Source organism: Eretmochelys imbricata, chromosome 5 (genome assembly GCF_965152235.1).
Source record: "Eretmochelys imbricata isolate rEreImb1 chromosome 5, rEreImb1.hap1, whole genome shotgun sequence".
NCBI classification, from domain to species: Eukaryota; Metazoa; Chordata; order Testudines; family Cheloniidae; genus Eretmochelys; species Eretmochelys imbricata.
Window position 1 is genome coordinate 77,699,326 of NC_135576.1, and position 25,117 is coordinate 77,724,442.

Genomic DNA, 25,117 nt, shown 5'->3' on the forward strand with positions numbered 1-25,117 from the left:
GGAAAAATAGCATGTGATGTGTAATTAAGACTGTATCTTACTGCATATGCACAGGGGTTTAAATTAAGAAAGCACGGGCAACATGAATTCAGCCATTTCCTAACTCTCTAGTGTTTGGCTTCAAAACCTAGACAAAGTTCTTTTAATGAAATTTTTAAAAAATATAATTGTTTTGAGATTCTCTAAAGCAGTGTTTCCCAAACTTGGGACGCCGCTTGTTCAGGGAAAACCCCTGGCGGGCCAGGCCGGTTTGTTTACCTGCAGCGTCCACAGATTCGGCCCATCACGGCTCCCACTGACCGCCGTTCACCCCGTGCCGCTTCCTGCAGCCCCCATTGGCCTGCAGTGGCGAACCGCGGCCAATAGGAGCCGCGATGGGCCGAACCTGTGGACGCGACAGGTAAACAAACTGGCCCGGCCTGCCAGGGGCTTTCCCTGAACAAGCGGCATCCCAAGTTTGGGAAACACTGCTCTAATGGAAGGCAAAAAGTACAAATGATTATTATTTTATTTAAGTCATGTCTGCTGCCTGCTCAAAACAAATTTGCTTGTTTGTTTTTAACATTAGCAACACTATGAAGCCAGTATACTGTAGCTGCAGAAGTACAAGCTACATTCGCAAAAAGAAAAGGAGTACTTGTGGCACCTTAGAGACTAACATATTTATTTGAGCATAAGCTTTCATGAGCTACAGCTCACTTCATCGATGAAGTGAGCTGTAGCTCACGAAAGCTTATGCTCAAATAAATATGTTAGTCTCTAAGGTGCCACAAGTACTCCTTTTCTTTTTGCAAATACAGACTAACACGGCTGCTACTCTGAAGCTACATTCTCTTTCTCATTAATATAATTCAGGTAAGCTGTGATTCCAGAAGGCCACATTCCGATTTCAGTTATATAGGTGTAAATCTGGAGTAATTCCAGAGAGGTCAGTGGAATTATTCCAGATAGGGATGTAAAAGTTTAACTGGTTAACTGGTAAGCATCAGTCTTATCGGTTTCGGTTAACAATTAAACTCCGCTGCTGCCCGCATCCAGGACCCAACTGCCACCCCATACCCGGCATCCTGGTTGCCGGGCGCAGGACCCGAAGAACTCCTTAATGGTTAACTGTTTAACTGATAAAATTTTAAAAGGTTAAACGGTTACTATTTTAAACCCTATTGACATCCCTAGTTTCTGCACTCAGTAAGAGTCTGGAATTATCTTATTATTTATCTCATTTATTATTTTTGATGATGTCTTAAAATTAACTGAAAATAACAGTATTTAACTTTTAAACACTCCAGCAAACTCTCATACACATCCCTCTTATAGGAGGTGATGTATAAGGCTGGTCATTTGTTTATTATGCAGTGGTGTGTTTCTCTTTTTTTCCTTTGTTTATTAGGGTTTGCCAAATGATACTTACAGATGGTACCTGTAATTTTCATTTTGCAGATGGCAGAGCTGACAAACTATAATGGACTAGGTTGTTCAAGTCAGAAAAAAGGAGTATACAAAAGGAGAGGAATTGGTAATAACAGCATGGCAGGACAGGGAAAGAAGGATGATACAACAGACGGGACAATATGGAAAGAGACTTGGTTCCAGCAGTGTTGCTGACATTCAGTGCGTTTACATGCGAGCAAGGAGATACAGAGGATTTTACACAAATTATGGATAAATTTGGGAGATACTATAACACCTGGAGATAATATTACTTAGGAGAGACATTATTTTAAATTAATAATTAATGGTAATATGAAGCAAAAATCATCTCAGTATTAGATATAGGACATGCATTTTTGGCAAGCAAATTTAGATGAGTTAAGCTCTAAATAACTTTTAATACACTGTTTTAATGTTACAATTGTAAGTGAATGCCATTTGGCATTAATTCTGTTCCCAAGATATTTTAAAAAGTGATCACACAAACCATTGCGGGATTACAAGACATTGAAATTCTAATGGGTGATTATTTAATTTGGCTCAGGAAATTTAGAGAACACAATGAAGGATTTAGGGAAATGTTGCAGAGGTACCTCTCTGTGAACTTAAAAAAAATCTCAACCAATCCATGCCTCAACAGTAGCTATTTGTATTTGACATGAGTTGAGCAAAGATATTTTAATTATTGAATCAGTTAAAATAAAAGTTCTAGTTCAATTATCCATTCCACAATGTAAAATGTATCTGAGGAGACTTTTGGGGGTGATTAACTTTTTACAAAATTAATTCCAGATCTGATTATGGTCAGTAAGAGAATTGCTAGAAAAGGACCTTGCCTAGTATTGGGAAAACAGACAGAAACTGACATTTTATTAGTTAAATCACCATTTCAGAATATTTCAGATATAATTACAGTGTTTACCTGAACTTTTTACATTGTTAAGGCTACAGTTTTGGCATAGAATTTTTTAGTAAATTTCATGTGTGTGTGTGGTGTGTCACCCCCCCCCCCCCCCCCCCCGCACATGAAGTCACAGAAAGGTCAGCAAATAATGTAGTTTTCACTACATCAGTATACCCACAAGCATGATGGGGGGTGCTGAAAGGTAAAGCTGAGGGCAGGGAATTGGCGAGAAAGCCCACCCAGTATTAACCCTGTATTGGCAGCTCCTGTCGCAAAAGGCTGGGCCTGGGTTATGTAGTTCATCAACTATTCAGGAGGCATGGTGTAACTGACACTTTACAATATGTTTTTCATCTAGAACAAGTAATGTTTGATGTAAAGAGTAATGGCTTATGACAGAATCACACTAATTTTGGAAATTATAAATGTGAATCAAGAATTCTTTAGCATTCAGACAGTTAATTTGCTCTGCATTTTTTGACTGTACATTTAAATAGCCACACAAGCTTCTATTGTTTCATTGCTTACATTAACAGGGTACAGTTTGTGTCAGATAATTTAGGAGCACTGTAAATTGATCTCCTGATTATCATCTAGTAGCTTGCCTTCCGTGTTAAGGAAAAGGAATAAGCAATGGCTTTTATGTGAAGTTCATTGTATTTCAGTTGCTAGTAATCTTTGAAATAATGAAGTGAACTACAGATAATCTTGACGTGAAATAGTACATCATTTTATGTTTCTCTTTCAGTGTTCCAAGCAACCATGACTTGATCCATATAAGTCTTTGGTTCACTCTCAAATCTGAGTTTAATGGAGGATTTACAGAAATGTTGGACAGCACAAGTATTTGTGTATGATTGATGCAGTGTTCTGTATATATCCTATAGTTCTGCATTATAAATTATTTGGTGTTTTAGTATTAAAAACAGATGATAACATATAGCTTTAGCATTATTATATATGCACAGGAGATGGATACAGTAGATTCCACTTATTAGCGACCTCTCTGTTCCCAGGAAAAAGTTGCTATGATTCAAAGGTTTCCAGGGCTTCAGCCAGGGAAGGAAGTGCCCAGGACACACCAAGCCCAAGCCACTAGGGCCAGGCCAGGGCTCAGCATGGTGGGCATAGAGAGAACCCATGCAGCCCTATGGGCCCCCAGTGTCCCTGCTCACTGTGGGAAGCCTCAGCCCTTCCTGTGGCTGTCCTGACCTCAGCCTCCCCTCCCAGATATGGCAGGTTTGCGGGGTTGCAGCCAGGGCACACAGGCCAAAGAGCTGTTCATAAGCAGCAAGCCTGTTGCCAATATCAGAATCCCATTAACATTAAAGTCAATGGGATGGGATTGGTTCCCAGCAAAATGTTCCTGTTAATCAGAAGTTGTTAATATCAGGATTCAGAGTAACAGCCGTGTTAGTCTGTATTCGCAAAAAGAAAAGGAGTACTTGTGGCACCTTAGAGACTAACCAATTTATTTGAGCATGAGCTTTCGTGAGCTACAGCTCGAAAGCTCATGCTCAAATAAATTGGTTAGTCTCTAAGGTGCCACAAGTACTCCTTTTCTTTTTGCGAATATCAGGATTGTTATTAAGTGGCATCCATTGTATATGCATATATAGTGTCTGTGTCTGTGAATGCTGAGCATCCTCAAAATGTGCTAAAAATGTGTTGTTCATTCCTGCCAACAGCCATGAGTCAGTGGAAAATAACTGGTAAAATCATCTGAAAAATACACATTCACAATTTAATATTAATCTCTAAATGCAGATATTTACCCATTAATTTTATTTTTAGTGATGTTTTGAAGCTTTGAGAATTCCTTTGAGTTTGTGAATTTGCTGCATTGACACTGATATTTAAAGTAGCCTAGAAAATGTAGAGAGGTTAATAATAAATATTGTTTTATATTGTTAAGACTTTATATTGTTAAGACAGGTTATAAAGGTTTATGAAAGATGGAAATCAAGGTTGCAGGCTTTTGATTTGAAAATATCACTTTGTGAATGCAACTTTTGTGTTTTACTTGCAAAGTCATAAATTCAATCTGAAATTACAATTATCATTGTATATGTATGTTTTTTTAAGAGGTGCAGTTTTCACTCAGAGTGAATGTTGCACTAAAATTTCATAGCAAGTGGAGAAAGAAAGTCTATATCTTTTAAGCCTATTTTGTTAAGCAATATTTTCAAGTCCGTGTCCAGTTCTTGAGAATGACAAAAGTATAGATTTGTTCAGTTGTAGTGTTTTTGCACGCTCAAATTTCTAGAGAGAACTTTGTCAAACAAAGTTTGTATATGGATGTGCTATTTTAACTTGGGTTTAGAATTATAATTAAATTACCAGTATTCAAAACAAATGTATTCAGAGATATTTTTGGTAGGCTTGTTTAAGAAAATATTTTTGTAGACTGTGAAAATTACAATGAAACACTTACTAGCTGTCCAATTTAAACATGAAGCATTATACATTAATTGCTCAAAAATATATCAGTGTCATAGTTCCCACTGTATTATGCATGCTTTATTTTATTATTGATTGGTTTAGGTTTTGTTCTAACTTAACTTATTTCCTATTCATATCTTCATAGGTACTGTAATTCTTTCTTTACTTGGTTCAGTGTTTTGTCCTTAATTTTAGTCTGATCATTTCTGTCTCATGTCTTTGATGTTTTTCTAACATTTAAAAAGGAAAATGTATGCTTTCTTGAAGGAGCTGTAACTTGTAGATTGTTGAGTGCCTTTTGTGAGTTCAGAGTTCATATTTGGGCTAAATGTACTGCAATGTGAATAATCCCTTAGTCATCTCACTCATTTCAAGGAGATCACTTATGTAAGTAAAGTTGCAGTATCAACCCATTGGCTTAGATTTGGCTCCTACTGTCATGCTGCCTGGTATGGGACACAGCTAAGAGTGCCGGTCTCAGTTCAGACTGGCAAAAAACCAGGGCATGCACCCCAAGCTGGTGGTATATTCTATTAGGATTTCACCAAATCAGTAACAAATATGTGCTTCCAAAATGCTGTACTAGGTATTATGGAGCCACAGACAGTCACCGTCAGGCCCTCTAACCCCTCATACACCACCCAGAAAAAAAAGACTTCTATGATAAATTATTATTAAAACCACATGTATTGGGTTCTTCCAGTTCCAAAGAACCAGACACTCAGCCCATATCAATATGTACTTCTGGATCTCACCCAAAAACCACGCTGGCAGACAATTTTTTAGTAAACTAAACTGAAGGGGTGTGGGGGTGTGTGTGTTATTAAATGGTTAAAGTGAATCATATACATTACAGTTGATTTTAGAGTTTGTAGATGAGAATAATATCAGTAATGTTAAATCTGCTAGTTTGCAGTAAGTCTCTCTGGATCACCCAAAAGATTGGGGGTCCTCAGTCTATTATTCAAAGCTTCCCTTTGTTAGAAATCACAGTTAAGGCTGCGAGTCTGTCACAGATGTCATGGATTCCATGACTTTCGGGGACCTCCGTGACTTCTGCAGCAGCCGGTGTGGCTGATCCAGGAGCAGCTTGGACAGCCCCTGGGCCATGTGCACTGACTGCTGCAGGGGCAGTCTCAGGCCACTGCCCCCACCCAGCCAGGAGGAGTTTGGGTGTGGGAGAGGGCTCAGGGCTTGGGCAGGGGTTTGGGATGCGGGAGGGGATGAGGGCTCTGGGCGGCGCTTACGTCAAGGAGGGACTCCCCAGAAATGGCTACGTGTTCCTTGACACCCTGGTATCCCTGGCCCCCTGCCCCAGAGCACCCAAGTTTTAATTAGGGGTATATAGTACAAGTCATGGACAGGTCACGGGCCGTGAATTTTTGGTTACTGCCCATGACCTGTCCATGACTTTTACTAAAAATACCCGTGACTAAAATGTAACCTTAACCATATCCAGAGATGTGGAGCAGGAAAGAGGCATGAAGGTGATATCACATCTGATGAAGTGGGTTTTAGCCCACAAAAGCTTATGCACAAATAAATTTGTTCGTCTCTAAGGTGCCACAAGGACTCCTCGTTAGTCTCCAGTTTGGAACATAAGAACGGCCATACTGGGTCAGGCCAAAGGTCCATCTAGCTCAGTATCCTGTCTTCCAACAGTAGCCAATGCCAGGTGCCTCAGAGGGAATAAACAGAACAGGTAATCACCAAGTAATCCTTCCAGTGTCACCCATTCCCAGCTTCTGGTAAACAGAGGCTAGGGACACCATCCCTGTCCATCCTGGCTAATAGCCATTGATGGACTTATCCTCCATGAATTTATCTAGTTCTTTTTTTTAACTCTGTTATAGTCTTGGCCTTCACAACCTCCTCTGGCAAGGAGTTCCACAGGTTGACTGTGCGTTGTATAAAAAAAATACTTCCTTTTGTTTGTTCTAAACCTGCTGCCTATTAATTTCTTTTGGGGACCCCTAGTTCTTATGTTATGAGAAGGAGTAAATAACACTTCCTTATTTACTTTCTCCACACCAGTCATGATTTTATAGACCTTGATCATATCTCCCCTTAGCTGTCTCTTTTCCAAGCTCAAAAGTCCCAGTCTTATTAATCTCAATTCTCTCTTCATATGGCAGCCGTTCCATACCCCTAATCATTTTAGTTGCCCTTTTCTGTACCTTTTCCAATTCCAATATATCTTTCTTGAAATGGGGTGACCACATCTGCACGCAGTATTCAAGATGTAGACCAGACCCCTGGGGGACACCACTTTTTACCTTTCTCCATTCTGAAAACTGACCATTTATTCCTACCCTTTGTTTCATACCTTTTAACCAGTTACCAATCCATGAGACCTTCCCTCTTATCCCATGACAGCTTACTTTGCTTAAGAGCCTTTGGTGAGGGACCTTGTCAAAGGCTTTCCCAAAATCTAAATACACTATATCTCCTTGTCCACTTGCTTGTTGACCACTTCAGCCTCAGCCCATGTGCATGGAAAGTTACTGTCACAAACATGGAATCAGGGATCACATGTCCTACATGCCCAGCTGAATCCCTGGGCGTCCATTGTCAATATGCTCTCTAAGGCATCATGAGGAGAGCCCCATCGGAATAGTTGATTATCCTTAATGGCCCATCTACCATGGCTGACTGATCTTAGTGTAAATCTGTCTTATCCAGGAACACAACATGTTTGAGATACAAGCACATAACAAAGATTCATAACTTCATATACAGTGAGAATGCATGCATATAAATAGGATAACATTGTTCAACAGATCACAACTTTTCTAGTAGTATCTTACAAAGCATAGTTTGCATAGGATTTATCACAATTGTGCAACAGGGGTTCTGCATTAGTGGTTATACCTTAGTGTAAGAATGGTCATCTTTCTTTTTATACAGCGTCACACCTACAACTGAAGGTTGGGATCCAAGTACAAAAGTTAAAAATCCAAAGAAGTTTTATCCTTCCTTTTTCAGTTTTTAGAATGTATTTGAGTTGATTGGTTTAGTGGGGAGGAGAGCGAGAACCATATTATGTGGTGATACTATAAAACTAGATTTATTAAATTTAATTTAGATTTTCAATGGTAATGTGAAAAATGTAAGTTTTAGAAGCAATAATAATAAGAAAACCCTTTTCCCCCTTAACGAGAGATGTTTGAAGACAGTCAGGATGCTGAAAAACTAAAACACTTATAAAAAATCCAATTAAAAATATTTGCAAATCCCAATTTTGCTACAGACATTGAACCCCTGGAAAGCAATATGATACATAACGTCTCCTTGAGGGAAAATACCCCCATAAAACTGAGAAGACAACAAAATAGCATGTATTGTATGTACCTTTGCCATAACCCTTCAGAGGGGAAAACAGAAAGTAGTTCCCCTGTTAGTCTTTCAAACGGAATTTAGGGGATATTTAATAAAATGTAGCTGGCCTTTCTACTGCATCCCCCCCTCACAAAGTATAATCTGCTCTTCAGTGCCCAACTCAGTCTGAGAGAGCTGGTGATTTGGAGTTCGTGCAGCAAGTCCCAGAACTACTGCTTCATTCTTTGGCTAATGTGCAAGAACAAGTCCACACCGTGTCTCCTGTAACCTCGGGTGGATTTTCAAAGTGTTGAACTGGGATGTGCACAGATGTCTTGACTTGTACAGTCTGAATGCTCTGGCTCCCAGCTTAGTTTATTGTACTTGACTCTTTGAGCGGGCAGCACAGTGCACTGCAGTCTGTTAGGTGCATCTCGGCTACATTAGCAGCCAGTCATTTTTAGCTGTGTAGTGTAAATCTGAAGTTCAAGCTCTGTAGCACATAAATTCATGTATGGTACTTCTTAATAGACCTGCTCATTCTGTGCACTTCTAGATTTCCAAATATGAGCAATCTATTTTCCTACCTGCTAGGCCTGATTGTAATAGATCCGAAGGACTCTGTATACAGCTTCAGGGTCTTCCTATTGGAAATAACCATGTAAATGATCCTGATGCATTCTTATAGATTTTTTTACAGACCATGAGTAATGTTCAGACAAATGAGAGATTGGAAAACATCACTTTACAAAATGGAATATGGTTTATCAAGTACTTCAGTATTGCGCTCTATCAATTTGAAACAATTGGTTAGAGGGACAAGTCCTTACACATTTGTGTCTGTAACTTTTAAAATACTGTGGGTATGCCTGGTCTCCTATTGAAGCTCAGCCATAACTCCCATTATTAGTAATGGGAGTTCTGTGTGTGAATCTATAGCGGAATAGTGTTTACAACCAACTCTGGAAAGCTGACTTCACAAGGTAGCCTCCAGTCCTCCCTTCAGGGAAGGATTCTTGAGCATGTACAGGTGGAGAAGATGTGGCTTGAAGTTCTAGGCTCCCTGGTGATATTAGGTTCTGCCCTTCCCATTCCTAGGGCAGTTATGTAAGGAGCTAGTCCTTCCATATAGCTCTCTGGGTCCCTCCATCACCAGGAGGGCTCCTCGGAGAGAGAGAGAGAGCTACATACTTTCCTACATGGAGATTTCTGCATTCCCCTTGACAGAGTTAAAAAACACAGAGTAGGGAATTCTGAGGGCAGTGGAAATATGCTGGTTCTTCCATTATGTGTCAGAGTATGTGTAGGTGTTCATGCCCCTTATGCACGTGAGATGAGTTGTTTAAATAGCTGTGTTTATCACAGGTGCACATGTGCCCTGTGCCTTCTTGTGCCTCTGTATGAGGGCATAGAGGGTGGAGTGGCCCCAATGCTTTCTGTTCCCTCTTCTTACCTGTGAAAGTGAGACGGGACCTTGTGGGTGTCCCATCTGCTACTCTGTAGCTCCAATTAAAACTCTTCAGAACTTTTCTACTTCACACATGATGGACTGCTGTGAATGAACTTGACCCATTTGGCCTGATTTTGGATGGTCAGGCCCCCTTTTACACTTGACTCTATATAGGGCATTTCAACATAGCAGACTCTAAGCCTTCAGGCTTCAGTCCCTGCCCTTCCTTGGTGGGCTGATGTCTTTAAAAGATGGGCACAGGAGGTGCCTCTTCTGCTTGGGCAAGAGTAATTTATGGTAGATGCTCCGTATACCAGTCATTCTCTTTGAGAGCTTGCAAGCTGTGGGATACTTAACTGAAGCTTTGTTTCCTGGATCAATCGATGACTGTCTCTTCAGATCCCAAAATAGGTACAAGAGCCTAGCATGTACTGGGAGGAAAAAAAACATCCAGGACCACCCCATCTAGCAAATTTATGATGCCTAAAATTAGCATGGAGAAGATCCCAGCAGCGAACAAAAACCCAGTGCTTAAGTTGACACCATCAGCATGGAAGCTAGTGCTGTCACCTCTGGTACCAAAGTCTGGCACTGAGAGAGGCTGCCAACTTGCGGAGAGAGATACATGCTAGTTCTGATCAAGCTAGCATGCTAAAAATAGAAGTGTTAGGAGAGCCTCTCTGTCCAAGTACAAATCTTTCCAAGATGCTGAGTATGTATTGCTCCAGAGAGGACACCTGTGCATCATTTTCTTGCCATAAGTCTTCCTGCTACAGTGATCTTCAGGCCATTTATATGCCTTTTCACTAATTTTTCCTGGTCTCAAGGTCAGGTGGGACAAGGCCATGCTCATCCTGGTAGTTCCATACTGTCTGAGATAATTTTGGCCATCAAACCTATTGCAAATGTCCTGTCAGCCTCCCATCCATTTCCCAGACCACCTGAACAAAATGGCTTACAATTATGGTCATGTATTGCACTCAGACCCAAAGTCTTTGCATCCAATTGCTTGGCTATTGGTGGGTTGAGCAATGCTGACGAAAACTGCTCCTGTGAGATTCAAAAAATTCTCATACAGAGCAGAAAGTTGTCCACTACAAAGACGTAGTCCTTGAAATGAAAAAGATTCTTCATATGGGCAGTCTAACACCATCTAGACCCAGTAGAGGCTCAGACATAGGTGCTGGAACTAGGGGTGCCGGGGGTGCTGCTGCACCCCTTGGCTTGAAGTGGTTTCCATCATATACAGCAGAAACCAAAATGTGGCAGCAGAAAATTCCTCCAGACTGAGGCTTCAGTGACACAAACTGCCCAAGGCCTCTGCTCTGAAAGAGATGGAGCAGGCCAACACTGCCAACATATTGAAAGGAGATGGGACAAACATATCCATGAGATTGAACCTACGCACCTCCCAGGCAGCTTCCACCAGGAAATTTCCTGCCAGTTGTGGCTGGAAATATAAACTGCTTCTCCAAATGGAACCTGGGGGGGTGGATTCCACCTTGAGGACATCTGCTTGTGTGAGTGTAAAAAATATCCCTCTGCCCCCATAGGGGTAAACTGACTGACTTTAGTATGTTGGAAAATTTGAGTACTCTCTGACAGCATTACCCAATGCTGCATATATTTCCAGTAAAGTTGTGATTACACTTGTATTTTGGTCATGTGCCAAGAATGATGGTATGTTTTATAGATACAGAAAATTATATTAATAAAAATAGAAATTATGGCGTGACTACACATGAAAGCAAACTTTCCTATGACACTGCTTGCTTAAAAACTAAACATTGTACAGTTAAAACCAAATTATGTGCTCAGCCTTTAAACTAAATCTAACCAATCACTGTTTTTGCTTACTTGTCCATTGTGAAAAACTAAATATTTCCTTTTGAAGCTAAGCTTCTGCCTGCTGAACATCTTCTGCTAGCATTTCTCTCAGTAAATAGAAGTATTCCCAACCTCTGTTCACTAGCTAGGCTCTTCTGTGGTTACAAAATAGACATACTGCTTGATATTATTTTTTGTGGGAGAAGTGGAGAATGTGGAGCTGGGACACATTTTACTTCCAATAATTGCCTTCAGCAGATTGGACCTAGGCCTGGCGCAGTAGTGCTCCCTGCTGGGCACAATAGCAGACCCTATCCTTGGGAGTGCAAGGACTGCCCCCTCTTAACACTGTTTGGCATATAAACCACCCCAATGGAGGCAGGGGACTAAGTGGAGCTAGAGCTGGTCAGATGGCAGCAGGCTGTCCCACCCAAAGGGTTGGTTCAGTGTGTGCTCTCCCTCTTTATGCCAAGCAGCTCAGATAGGAATTGTCTACTAAGTACAGTCCCTCCTGGAATGCCTCTTAGGCAGTATGGCTCTGTGCTTTTTCCAGTGCAGACCAATGACTAAATGCCACACTCTGACCTCAACTGAACAGCAGTATGATCAGAATCACCTTTTTCCACATGGATACTTTGTTGTGCAGAAAGCAGAAGTACAATGGGTATAGAAAAAGAATAAAACTACTGGTGTGTGAAAGGATGTTTGGTGACAAAGCAGAGAAGGATGGTTCTGAAACAATTACAAAGGGACAGGTTTGTTACACTTTGATCTATCTTGTGGTTCCTCTTTGCCATTAAAAAATTATAGCTGTCATTTGCTCATTTTTACTATTTAGTTTTATGGTCTTACTTGGTGAATTATTATTTGTCAGTGATATTTTAGTGAAATAACTATCTCAATTCCCATTAAAAATTATTAGATGGCATCTCTCTAGATTTTGAAATACTCAGCTGTGCAAACAGTTTCTTACCTCTTTATCAATCACCTTTAAAACTGTGAGGTCACCTCTCAGAAATCTTGTCTCCATTGAAAATAATCCTTTAAGTCATGCAGTTGCTCCTTATGTTCAAACAGGAGACATTTGATGCAACTCTTCTCAGCTTGAAAAGTTCCTCCTGTTTCTCCATTGTTTCTCCTACTGTTCTCACCAGTGTTCCTGTATCTTGGTGACCATCCCAACCAAGGAAGGCGACATTTGGCTTCTTCACTTCCTCACTGCTTCTCCATGTGTTGGCAATAGTGATCACTTGAGAACAGTCAGCCTGATCCTGTGAATCCTCAATACATGCAACTCCCATTGAAGTTATCGGCGTTCTGTAGGCACTTAAAGGATTGGGCTCTAACAAAAAGCATGTGTAATGCAAAGCAGAGGAATCTGAGTAGTTGTGTGGAGAATAGAATAGTAGTGGATGAAAAGTTACAGAATGGCAAATTAAAAGATCCTCTTACTGTTAGTTTTAGTATTTCATAGTATGGAATCTAACCCATGACTTAGATTAGAATTTGTCAGCAGGACATTTGTGGCGTAGTTTTTAACTGCAGTAGGAAGACCTGGTGTCTGAAAAACATTCCGAAGAATATTGCACAAGATGAAGGAAGAAGCACCAAATGGCTTAAAGGGTAAATCTGACTATCTGTTGTCTTTTGAAATGGAGGGCAGCAGGTGCACACTTCTGCACACCACACTTCTGCTGAACCTTGTGTAGTCTTTTAAACCTGTACAAAGTGGGTATAAAAATGGTAAATCAAAATGGAAGTGTTCTTGTACCCGCTTTGCCCGTTTGTAGACATCTACACACTTGCAAGGAAGTGAAGAATGAGGCTCATTATCTCTATTGTGTACCATTTAAATTTGAAAGAGTAAAGTAAGTTGACCCCATCAATACTGTATCCCTCTGGTGATGGAAAGAGTATGTGCTGTGCCTATTCCTGCATTGGAAGTATAGTGAATAAGAGGGAAAATGGAGCATTCTTTCTAGGCTCTGCACACAAAAACCTTAATAGAATGCTAGCTGATTATCACAGAATCTGGTTATGATTCTAGTTCTGACACAGGTATCTAACTGTAGTAGATGATAACTGGCGTATTGATACGTAGTTCTTCCATAAAATGAGGTGGCAAGGTTGTGACTTGGTATGTTCAAGGCGAACATATTTAGAATAAAATGGTCATTATAGTTCATGTGCACACATCTTTTCTCTGAGTTCATGCAAAATGCTGGCTTTGTCTCAAGTGGTCCCTTCTCATAGTTACTACATTAAGTCCTGTTCTAAAGGATGAAAACTAGGCAGTGAAGTATTTACTGAGGACAAAAATCTCCTAGAGATTAACAGTATCTTCTTATCCATCTTTTTTGCAACAGGTAAATTACATTGCAAGCACAGCTAGCGTTGCTTATCTAACAACTTGGAATTTACTCATATTCCTAATTGCTTTCAGAAGTTTAGCTGAATGGCGGTTAATAAAGGACTTGTGTTGATCTGTTCTGTACCTTTTGACATGTCAGTCAATAATGATACAAAACTGTAAGATCAATTTCAAAACCTCTCAGCTTCCTCATGAAAAGGAACTTCATTGACTTCTCAAACAATTTTACTAGAAGGTTGATTGGAGAGACCTTCATGATACAAGTATAATGTAATGCATTTATCAATGTCTTGCATTATGTTTTTAATCACATTTTGGAGCCTACCTAAGTTTCATCGGTGTGGGGTCCTTAGGAAGGTTTTCAAGAAATCATTTATAGATTTGTGAAATGATGAACTTGTGCAGATAGGCCAGAAACCAACAATGCTATGTACCTGTAACAGAAGATAGATGATTGATGAGGATGGTAAAAGCCTGATTATTTTCATTTAACTAGTAAGTTGCTTGAAAGGACATATATTACACAATCACTGTCATATGTATAGACTCGGGATTATAAAACCAGAAATTGATCACTGTGATCATCTTCTACTCTGACGTCCTGTATAACACAGTCCATAGAACTTCTCCAAAACAGTTCCTGTTTGGACTAGAGCATATCTTGTAGAAAAACATCCAGTCGTGATTTACAAATTGCCAGTGATAGTGAATCTACCATGACCATTGATAAGTTTTTCCAATGATTAATTACCCTCACTGTTAAAAATGTGTGCCATATTTCTAATCTGCATTTGTCTAGCTTCAGCTTCCAGCAATTACATCTACTTACACCTTATGTTATAGCTTTTTTTTTTTTAAAGAACGGTGTGAGAAACATGTTTGAGAGCCTGCTGGGATATACTGAAGATTATGGCATCTCTACCATAAATAACATTTGTTCACCAGTACCAACTTCCTTTGGAAAAACTGTAATAGTTGCTTTAATGAATGGTAATTTATTTATTTGATTGATTGATTTTGACAGACTAGTCTAAAAGGATATAGGTAGTAATGCAGAGTATACTGAAATAAGCATATCCTAATTGCAGCTTGTTTAAACAGTGGTTACACAAACTGCTGTTAATATATGTTTCTATGTCCACTTAGTCCAGAAGTTCTTTCCCTACTGTAATTTTAAATGTGTCAAGCTATGGCATTTCCACTGTTTCCTTAGGGAGACAACTCTACAGTTTAATAAATGCCATCCCTGGGAAGTTTTTCCTAATAGTAAGAGGTTTTTTTGGTTTGGTTTGGTTTAATTTCAGCCCATTGTTCTTGGGGAGAAAAAACAACCTCCTCTTGAGCCATCCTAATTAATGTGTCTCGCTCCTTGACTTTTAATACCTTTCAGATATTTTTAACTATGTCTGAGACAAAACTGCGTTCCACCACAATTTAGAAGGGGAGTTGCATGTTATCTGGTGTCAAACACAGGTACATCCCTCTGTAGATATAGTTTGGTAGTTTGTTGAAAACAATGGTATTATAAATTCAACTTATAATAACAAGAATACGCTCTGCCCTTGTTATGTGTTCTGATGAAATTTCTGTTTGGCCTCTCCCTTCATTTATATACACATATTTGTATCATTTAGAGAGAGTTGTGGGTCATTTAATCTAGCTCTCATCTGCATGTCAATGAGGCTCAAAGTCTATGAAAAGAATTAGCTGGTTGAAAATGTTTATACAAGTTTCCTGCAAATGCAGTTGACGTGAAAATCATCCTGTCTGAAACAATTGTCTTTTGAGCTATGGTGCAGCAAAGTAAGTGTGTTAACATTACATCACTGCGGAATATTTCATATTATCAACTAACAGTCGTGTAGTTCAAAGTGAATACAAACATAAATTAATCAAATATAGCAAATCAAATATCTGTGTTCAAACAGATCAGTTGATCCTTTATTTATGTTGATACTTTCATTAAGATTTAGCATATGATGCATTAGCTTTTGCAGAGTACATGAACCATGTATGCTGTTTCCGTTTTAAAATAACAAATATTTATTTCCATTCTCTTTGGTTTCTCCTCAGGACTAATTAAAACAAGTTTATTTTTCTAGGCATCATTGCAAAATGTGCAAGTGCATGCATTCTGGTTTAATGCTTTGAGTACGATTTTTCTTTTGCTTAAATCTCTAAGGAAATACAAATGTGTTTCTGGAAATGGATTGTATTTATTACTATCAAATGCAGATTGGTACTTGACAAACTTTGTGGTCTGTCTTCAAAAGAACGTTACAATTCAGCTCACTCAGTTGCCTAAACATTGACTGCTTTTTAAAAAAATATATTAGTAGTTCAAAAGTTTTCTGAGAGGGGGTATGTTACATGTCATTTCATATTCTTTATGAAAATATGCTTATGATATGAATACAACATAACAGATATACTTTATGCAAGATGGCTCATGTGAGATCATTGGCAAGGTTATGATTTACTGAATGTGATTATCCTATTTGTATGCCTGTATCATTTCTGTATCTGAAATTAGGAATATTGACTATATATCTGTATTTCAACTATGCTACTTTGGGTGACCCCCACTGCTAACACTTCAGGTACAACAGTGGAAAAGCCAGATAGGGCGGATGACCAATCAACAAGGAAATGGACTGTAAAAGAGCTTAGTCTTCCTGTGAATGTGTGGGTCAGCCTGGGAAGAATTGGCTACAAGGGCCCTACAGAGTCAGGTGGTCTTGTCACCTGATATTAATACATTACCTGGAACTTCTTGTAACTTTCTGCTGTACGATAAGGGCTGGGTCAGACTAGGAAACAAAGGACTCCTGCCTTATGCAGATCCTGTTTAAGGGTGGGCAGTGAGGTAATCCTGGTCGTCAGTTCTCCCCTGCTACTCCACCCAAGATAACTGCTGGAAACGACTAAGACTGAACAGGAGGAAAGAACTGGGCCCAGGCTGGAAGTGCATCTGGCCTGTGAAGATTATTAGAACCATATTTAGGATGAGAACTCACATATAAGTAGTTTCTTTCATGTATTAAGCTTAGTTTGCGTACTCTGTTTTATTTTCTTAGTAATCTGCCTTGTTCTGTCTGCTACCTCCTTAACGCCTTAAAATACACCTGTTGTTAATAAATTTATTTCTGGTTTATAATACAACCCAGTTTATCTGATTTCTACTGGGGGGAGGGGTGAGAAATTGTGCATACCCTCTTCCACATTGAGAGAAGAGGCAAATATATTATATCTTTGGGTCTGTACTCCAAGAGAGGTGGACAGCTGAGTGCTGGAGCAAGTCCCTTAAGCTGAGTTTCCCATAGCTGATCTGCAGCTGGGTGTGGCTCTGCCTGTGTGTGTGTTAGAGGAGGTTTTAAGAGCCTGGCTCAGCAAGACAGGTTAAAGGGGGCCCATGCTGGCAGAACAGGTAGACTCAGTGGTATCTCAGGTGACTTCCCAAGGGGTCCAACCTATTACGGTATAAAGGTGAATTTTTCTCTTTTTAAATATTTAAAATATGCAGTAAAAGCTTGTTCACGAGAGAGCGTACAGGAATAGTAATGAAAAGCAGGCAGAGAATGCCTATGAAACACCAGCCAAAGGTCAGATAGTGTCTCCCTATTCATGCTGGGTAAAATCTCACCCCATTGAAGTCAACGGCAGAGCTCCTATGGATTTCTGCGGAGCCAGGATTTCACCCATTGAGTAATACTTTACTTCTGGAGTCAGGGTATATCTACACTTTAAAATGGTACAGTGGCGCAGCTGCAACACTTCAATGTGGACACTACATACATTGGTTTTCCCATTGGTGTAGGTTGTACAAAAGGCTGTAGCTAGTGCTGTCTACACTGGGGGTTAGGTTGGTATAACTACATCTCTCAGGTGTGAATTTTTCAGAGCCCTTGGAGACGTAGCTGTACCAATGTAAATTCCTAGTGTAGAACAGCCCTAAGTAAGTATGTAGAGTAACATACTACTCAGCATAAGTAACAGCATCAGGATCTTGCCCTTATGAGCATACTTTACACCCATTCCTTGCTTCTAGATATGCAAGTTTTATCCAGACTGAAAATTGTCTCTCACAGTAACCATTAAGACTAAGTCTACACTGCACACTACTGGCAGCAGCCTGTAGAGTGTGTGTAGCTACACACCTAAGTGAAAACTAGTCTGCCCACACTGTGATGTGCAGTTACATGCAGCAGCGAAAGGCTCAGGCGGGAGGAGGCAGCAAGGAAAGACTCCAACAGTGGAGACCTGCCGGAGCCCTTCTCCATTGCTTCCCCTGCCAGAGTCTTTCCCTGCTGCTGAATCCTTTCCCTGTGGTGGAGGAAGACTCTGGCAGGGAGACACTACACTGTAGAGTGGGGAGGCTCTGCTTGGAGATGTAGAGAGCCCTGAACAGAATGTACATACCATAAGGGTTCAGGCATGGCTTTACTCAGCTAAGCAGTGCCTCGCAGTCTACCCTGCTATTTATGCCTGTGCTAGGGTTGTTGAGGATTTACCATGCAATGGGTGGGGTGGAAGCTTTGTATACCTGAGAAAGTCTTGAGGATTATGTGCACGTACACTTTTCTTGACCTTCTTTGAGACCCCTTAGCGCAGCTTCTGTCTTTCTCCCCAGCAGCTGGATGGAACTCTTTGTAAACTTTTGCTGAAGGGGCCCACTGCTAGACAGCATAACACAATAAAGGCCTGCCTGTCTTTTTTCCCCTCTGAAGTCATTGCTAAACTCCCATTAATTTCAATAGAAGCAGAATCAGGCCCAGAATTTTCCATTCTCTCTTTCCAGGTATGGTGTTTCTGCAGGCTCTTGTGGCTATAATTCAGTTTTTTTAAGTTATATTTTTTAAATAGCATCTCTTAATTGTTTGAACATCAGTATGCTCTGTCCCATTCCTAGTCTCAGCCCTATCAGTAAGATTTTTATAATGATTGTACTTGTGTGCTGATTAAAAGCAGCGTTTTCACTCTGACTTGCTTCAGAAGTAATATACTATTATAAATGGCTGCTGTGAACTTTTGAACTCGGGGAAACTTCTGAATAAATGTGATAAGGGATAAGGTAATCCTGGTCTCAGAATTCACTCCTCCAGTGAAGCCAATTACGTCATTTTCAACCCAGTTGTTCATTTTTCTTACAATACATTGTTCCTTCAAATTCACCTAAGGTCTTTAAAATACCCTTTTTTATTCTTTTGTATTTTGAAGTTGACTGTGTAGATAATTCCCCTTGTACTATGTATTTTTCTTGGCTTGCTTAAAAGGGAGAAAAAAAAGTAAATAAAACAAGCTAGTACTAGAGAGACGCTTAGTCAGTGAGAGAGAATCCAGACGTTGCACTTGACAAGTAATAGAAACAATGTTATTTAACATAAATTTTTAAAAGAAAAAACCTTGTGAGATTCCCAAAACCGAGAAAGATGGGTTGAACAGTACACTAGAGATTGCATTGTAGTACTACGATCCCTCATTAGACTTATTACTTTCAAAATAGTGTCACAGTATGTCAGGTTGTCATTTTATCTGAATGTGTGAAGCTGAAATGAAGTACTTTAGCTGCAAATCAACTGTCAATTTGAGTAACAACTTCTGAGTTTTCATTCCCAGGCTGGTCTATTTAAATCTTTAATGATGAAACAGTCATTTTCCCTTAGAGTTATTGAGGACAATGTAAATATAAATAAGTGAGCTGTATTTTTTTCTGTGTAGTTTAATTCATCCCCACTGGGAAAATTAAACTGTAATACATATACATGGCATGCAAATAGAGCTGCAAGCTATAAACTATTAATATTTTGTATTGTGATAGAACCCAGAGTCTTTAATCGGTACTGGGACCTCACTGTATTAAGCATTGTACCAATACTCTTTTGTGATTATATACTTTTTATGTGTTGCACCCAAAACTCCAAGAGGACTTCAGTATATGGCACTTAAAACCATACTTGGACCTCCCACGAGTAAAGTTTTATACAGAGCCTCATCCAAAGCTTATTGGGAGTCTTACTATTGACTTCCCTGGGGTTTGGATTAGGACTCTGCAGCCCATGTTCCCCCTGTACTGTACTTTGCCCCTCCCCCCCGCCCACACACACACACACACACACACACACACACACACACACACACACACACACACACACCCTCCCCCCCGCCCCCCCCCCCCACACACACACAGTAGCAGTGCTCCTGGATATGTGCTTTCCTTCAGGCTTAAGCAGCCGGATGACTGAGATTGCCATTAAAGGGCCAAATTCATGCTTAGTGGTACTCTGCTGAAGCCAGTAGAGTTCCAGCAGGGATTAATTTGATCCAGAGTCCCAGATAATTTCTGACTGCTGCCAGAATTTACTGAAAATCTGCCTTCCGGAACAGTTTTAATTGGGTGCTGGGGTTTAAAGTCCATTCAGAATAGACTGCACAGAGTAATTTTTACTGATACATTGGTTTGAAACTGAAGAAGCTTGGTTATATTTTCTTAGCTCTTTGTAAGGGCAAGTCGACATTACAAAATAAAGTTGACCTAAGTTAGGTAGTTATTGCAGTGGGTCATGTCCACTCTATGTCCCCTCTGTCGGTGGTATGCATCCTCACCAGGAGCACTTCCACCTACTTAACTGTGTGGATTGTGGGGCACTTGCAGCTGGAGCACCCCCTGCCCTGGGGCTGACATCTGAAGCTCTCCTCCCACCCCCACCCAGGGGTCAATGGCCCCAGCTCTCAGCCCCATGCAGGGCTCACAGGTGGAGGCACCCGGCCACCCAGAGGCCGACAACCAACCGATGATGTAACTCAGTGTCATAAATATAAAGGGAAGGCTAACCACCTTTAAATCCCTCCTGGCCAGAGGAAAAACCCTTTCACCTGTAAAGGGGTAAGAAGCTAAGATAACCTCACTGGCACCTGACCAGAATGACCAGTGAGGAGACAAGATACTTTCAAAGCTGGAGCCGGGGGAGACAAAGGGTCTCTCCGTCTGTGTGATGCTTTTGCCGGGACCAGAGCAGGAATGCAGGTCAGAACTCCTGTAAAGAGTTAGTAAGCAATCTAGTTAGATATGTGTTAGATTCTGTTTTGTTTAATGGCTGATAAAATAAGTTTTGCTGAGTGGAATGTATATTCCTGTTTTTGTGTCTTTTTGTAACTTAAGGTTTTGCCTAGAGGGATTCTCTGTTTTGAATCTGACTACTCTGTAAGGTATTTCCCTTCCTGATTTTGCAGAGGTTTTTCTTTTACTTTTTCTTTAATTAAAATTCTTCTTTTAAGAACCTGATTGCTTTTTTCATTGTTCTTAAGATCCAAGGGCTTGGGTCTGTGTTAATCTATGCAAATTGGTGAGGATTTTTATCAAGCCTTCCCCAGGAAAGGGGGTGTAGTGCTTGGGGGGATATTTTGGGGGGGGAGACGTTTCCAAGTGGGCACTTCCCCTGTTGTTTGTGTAACACTTTGGTGGTGGCAGCTTTTAACCTAAGCTGGTAAGAATAAGCTTAGGGGGTCTTTCATGCAGGTCCCCACATCTGTACCCTAGAGTTCAGACTGGGGAAGGAACCTCGACACTCAGTGTCTACAGAGACACTGCGTTGCCATAGCTACATCAACCTAAGTGTTACACCTTTTGCGGAGGTGGTGTTATTGGGTCGTAGTAGTGGGTGACTTACATCAGCGGGAGCAACGTTGTAATGTTAACGTTTACAGAGTTAGGTCAACGTACGCTGCCTTACATCAGCTTAACTCTGTAGTGTAGACCAGGCCTCAATGTTAGTCATGGGATAAGGTTGTATGACACTCATCAGGTTTCAAGCATTGCTTTCTATCACGCATTCATTTGTACTGTATACCCAATATAAAGATCGTAAAATCTTCCACTATGTCTGTGAAGCTTATTTATCTTAGAACTGCTGTACATATCTAATGCTCAAGAGAGGGCAATAAGTTTATTTTTGATCTCAGACCTATAATTATGTAAAGTAACAGTCTCTAATTAAAAACCAGCTGGCATGGCATTCTAGATTTAGAGCCTAAATCTTTAATATTAGCTTTTGCACATGTGCACTTCAGAAAACCTAGCCTTTTGTCAACCAAAAGTATTGAGAAAGTTTGAGTTTTTATTTGACTGAAAGTTTAAGTAAATCCCCAGATACTCTAGCACTGTAGTTTTGAGATGTGGAAAATAATTTACTGTTTATCCTTCAGCTGCATTTCTTAAAATCATAATCCGAACGTATGTTAAAGTGATGGCAAACCTCTTTTTAATTGTTGTTCTTGTATCCATGAATAAATCTGTTAGCCATGATTATCAGTGATTTGTTGGTTTGTTTTGTCTTCAACAAAGGACATTTCCCTCCCCCTTTTTCATCCCCTCCACTGCTCTTGGTTTTAGTCCTTCACTCAGAGCAGGGTTAGAGACCATTCTAGGCTGAGGAAGGCTGGATGAGAATCTTTTCTGAAGCAGCTAATTTCATCTATATGTTTGGCTCAAGGGAGCATTGCAGAGCACCTTTGCTCCAAGGTTTTTGCAGTTTGCCCAGAGTAGGGAGCAAGAAACTGAACGATGTATCTGCTCCTCTTTTCTTTCTGCCTTCCCTCCCACTATTCTTTTTTTTTTTCACTCTGTCAACGACACTCTGTCACCCACACCAACACACAGAATGCGTAAAGAAAAGTAAGATGCATGAAGTGATAGGTCACACTAGACCAGGTCCTCTCAGAGGTCCAGAGAGTTCCCAGCCACTTCAGGCTTTTGAGGCCCTTAGCCATAATAAAAATAAAAAATGATGACACATGAAAACAAAATAAGGCACCAAAAAAAGAGTGAGACATAATTTGAATATTTTTTTATTTAACAAATGCTTTTCTAGCCTTTATCTGTGCAAATGCAGTAATTATTGAGGGAAAAATCTAGCTTTTGTGCAATGTCACAGTTGATATTAAGCATGGCGAGCCCGTTCAAACGCTCTTGTCCCATAGTTGAACGATGATATTTCTTTACCTGCTTCAACACGTTGAAGGTTCATTCATCTGAAGTCACTGATGCAGGCAAACTGACAAAAATACGCAATGCAATTGTAATATTAGGAAACACCCCAGAAAGACCAAGTTCGAGTATTTCTTGAAGCAATTCCTTAAATTTGCAGCTCTAAGCTAAGAGGGTGTGTCACATTTTGGTCCGATAGGGATGCGCATAAAAACAAGTTGCAAAACTTATCAAATGCCAAAAAATTAACAAGTGTCTAAATTTGAGGCCCACTTTGAGCTTGAGGCCCAGGCCAAATGGCTCTCCTTGCCCCCCCTCTGATTGGCCCTGCACTAGACATATCTGTGATTGGGACTTTCTGCCCCTTTGGAGTTTTGCTGTTGAAAGAGAACTATTTTTGCCATCCTTTTGCCATTTCTGATATATCAAAAAGGTAAACTGAAAGAATTATTTTATGCTTTTTTTGCTTGGCATTATTATAATAATGTGTTTCTTCAGGACAATATTACCTAGCACCACTTCTGTTTTACTTTTTAAAAAAATCTTTTCCCTCTTAATTTCTTGTCCCCCCTTGCCTCTCCACCCCTCCCCAAAGCATTTTTAAAAATGACTTGTTCAAGGATAACTTAGATGTCAAATTTGTTTTTCCAGCAAGAAAATATAGGTGTCTCAAGGGTTTTTGTAGCCACGTTACTATAACTGCACTTTTCCCAAAGAACAGAAAATGACAGATACCAGGTTAAGGAGAGCCAGAAGAGAAATATAACAAACTAGAGGCCACATCATCCATTTCTTCTGCTTTTTGGTGGTGTTTAAAAGGAAATTGAAGCAGGATTCCAGTTTTCAGCTTCTGCCTCAGGAAACATGCAGTAGTTAGTCAGTGCACCCAAGATTTTTAAGTAATAGTTGTTTCTCCAGCAAGTAATAAATAATTAAATTTCACTTGTATTTTTGGTTGGCAAAAGCTACCAGATAATAAGATTTCCCCCATTGCCTTTTTTCATTTTACCATTTTATTATTAATTTCTCTCTGTCTCTGTCCTTAGCCTGTTTTGTTTTTTTTTATTTTGTGTGTGTAGGCAACAAGGTTTAAGTTCTGATAAATCAATTTTATTTGGGGGAAGGGTAGCAAAGAACAACCTAATATTTTGGGGAGACACCAAAGAATGTTTCTCAGACCTGAACAGGAAGGGGAAGGTGATTTTTAGCAAAACTGCATAACCCCTAAATTATTTGATATTTAGCATTCATTACAATACAGTGTATGTGAGAGATTATTTTATTATGTATTTTACAAGTATCCTATTTCCATCTTCTTTAGTTAAATAATATCCTTGTGCTTTCTCACAGTAGTAGTGCCCATAAAATGATAAAAACACCCATTGGGTACATACATACGGAGTGCTATGGTTTGTGAGGTTTTTTTTTTTCAGTATTGCATTCTATCAACAGTCTGGATTATTTTATGTGTTCTTCTCAACTGTTGGAGTAATATGTATGTGAACCAACTCACCAGACAGATTAAATTTTTACAGGAATTCTTGAAGTCCAAAACCTTTCTAAGGAGCAAAATACATTTCAGAAGACTGACCAGTTAAAAAAACATGGAACTTTCTGCTGTAATATTGGAGATGATCACTTGCTTGCTCATTTGATTGCTGTGAGCTTGGTTGGAAACATTGTTAATCTGTTGTATCAGGAGGTGCATCACTGGACGTTAGTGAATGTCACTGTACTTATTTTCAGCATTGCATTTGTTCATCTTGCTAAGAAATTGGTGGTAAATGTTATGAAGATTGTTTACACCTCCTGTGGTATGTTGGATTCACCTGGCTGCAAAGTTCTCCTGTTCGCAGAAGCACTGACTGTGACTCTTGCCATATGATTCACAGTATATATAGCATTGCTCTGTTGTGTTAAACTGTATCAGGTAATCTACCCCTGAGTGACACTCCAAGCATGGACCAGTACAAATGTGGTTGGTCATTGTTTTTGCTATTTGGGTTGCTGGTATTGCAGTTTGATGCCCAGTTTTAGCACATAAGAAAAGAATGCATAGCTGACTGCAGGATACAAAACTTATTAGTGTTCCAGTGATTTTCTTTATGCAGAATGTAAGGTTGAGTACAGAAATAAAAACTAGAGTTTTTTTTTTCCTATGGGAAAATATTTGTGATGCTTTTTGACTTTCTTCCCTTGATAGTTTTTAGTTGTTTTCTGTTTTCAAATAGCCCTTCTGCTCTGAAACCATGAGAAGGCAACATATGGTGGTATTTGGATTGGGAATGATGCTGCAGAGACTAATTCCTCAGAGCACTTAAAGTTGTATCATTGATGTTTCTTGTTTCTGCACTCTGGATTTCTCACTTGTTTATTACCAAAAGGATCTAG

At 39.9% G+C, this 25,117-nt stretch overlaps 1 pseudogene; it reads left to right on the top strand.

The window, feature by feature from the left end:
* The first annotated feature begins 374 nt into the window (after positions 1 to 374).
* LOC144265374 (uncharacterized) lies at positions 375 to 25,117 on the top strand (annotated as a pseudogene).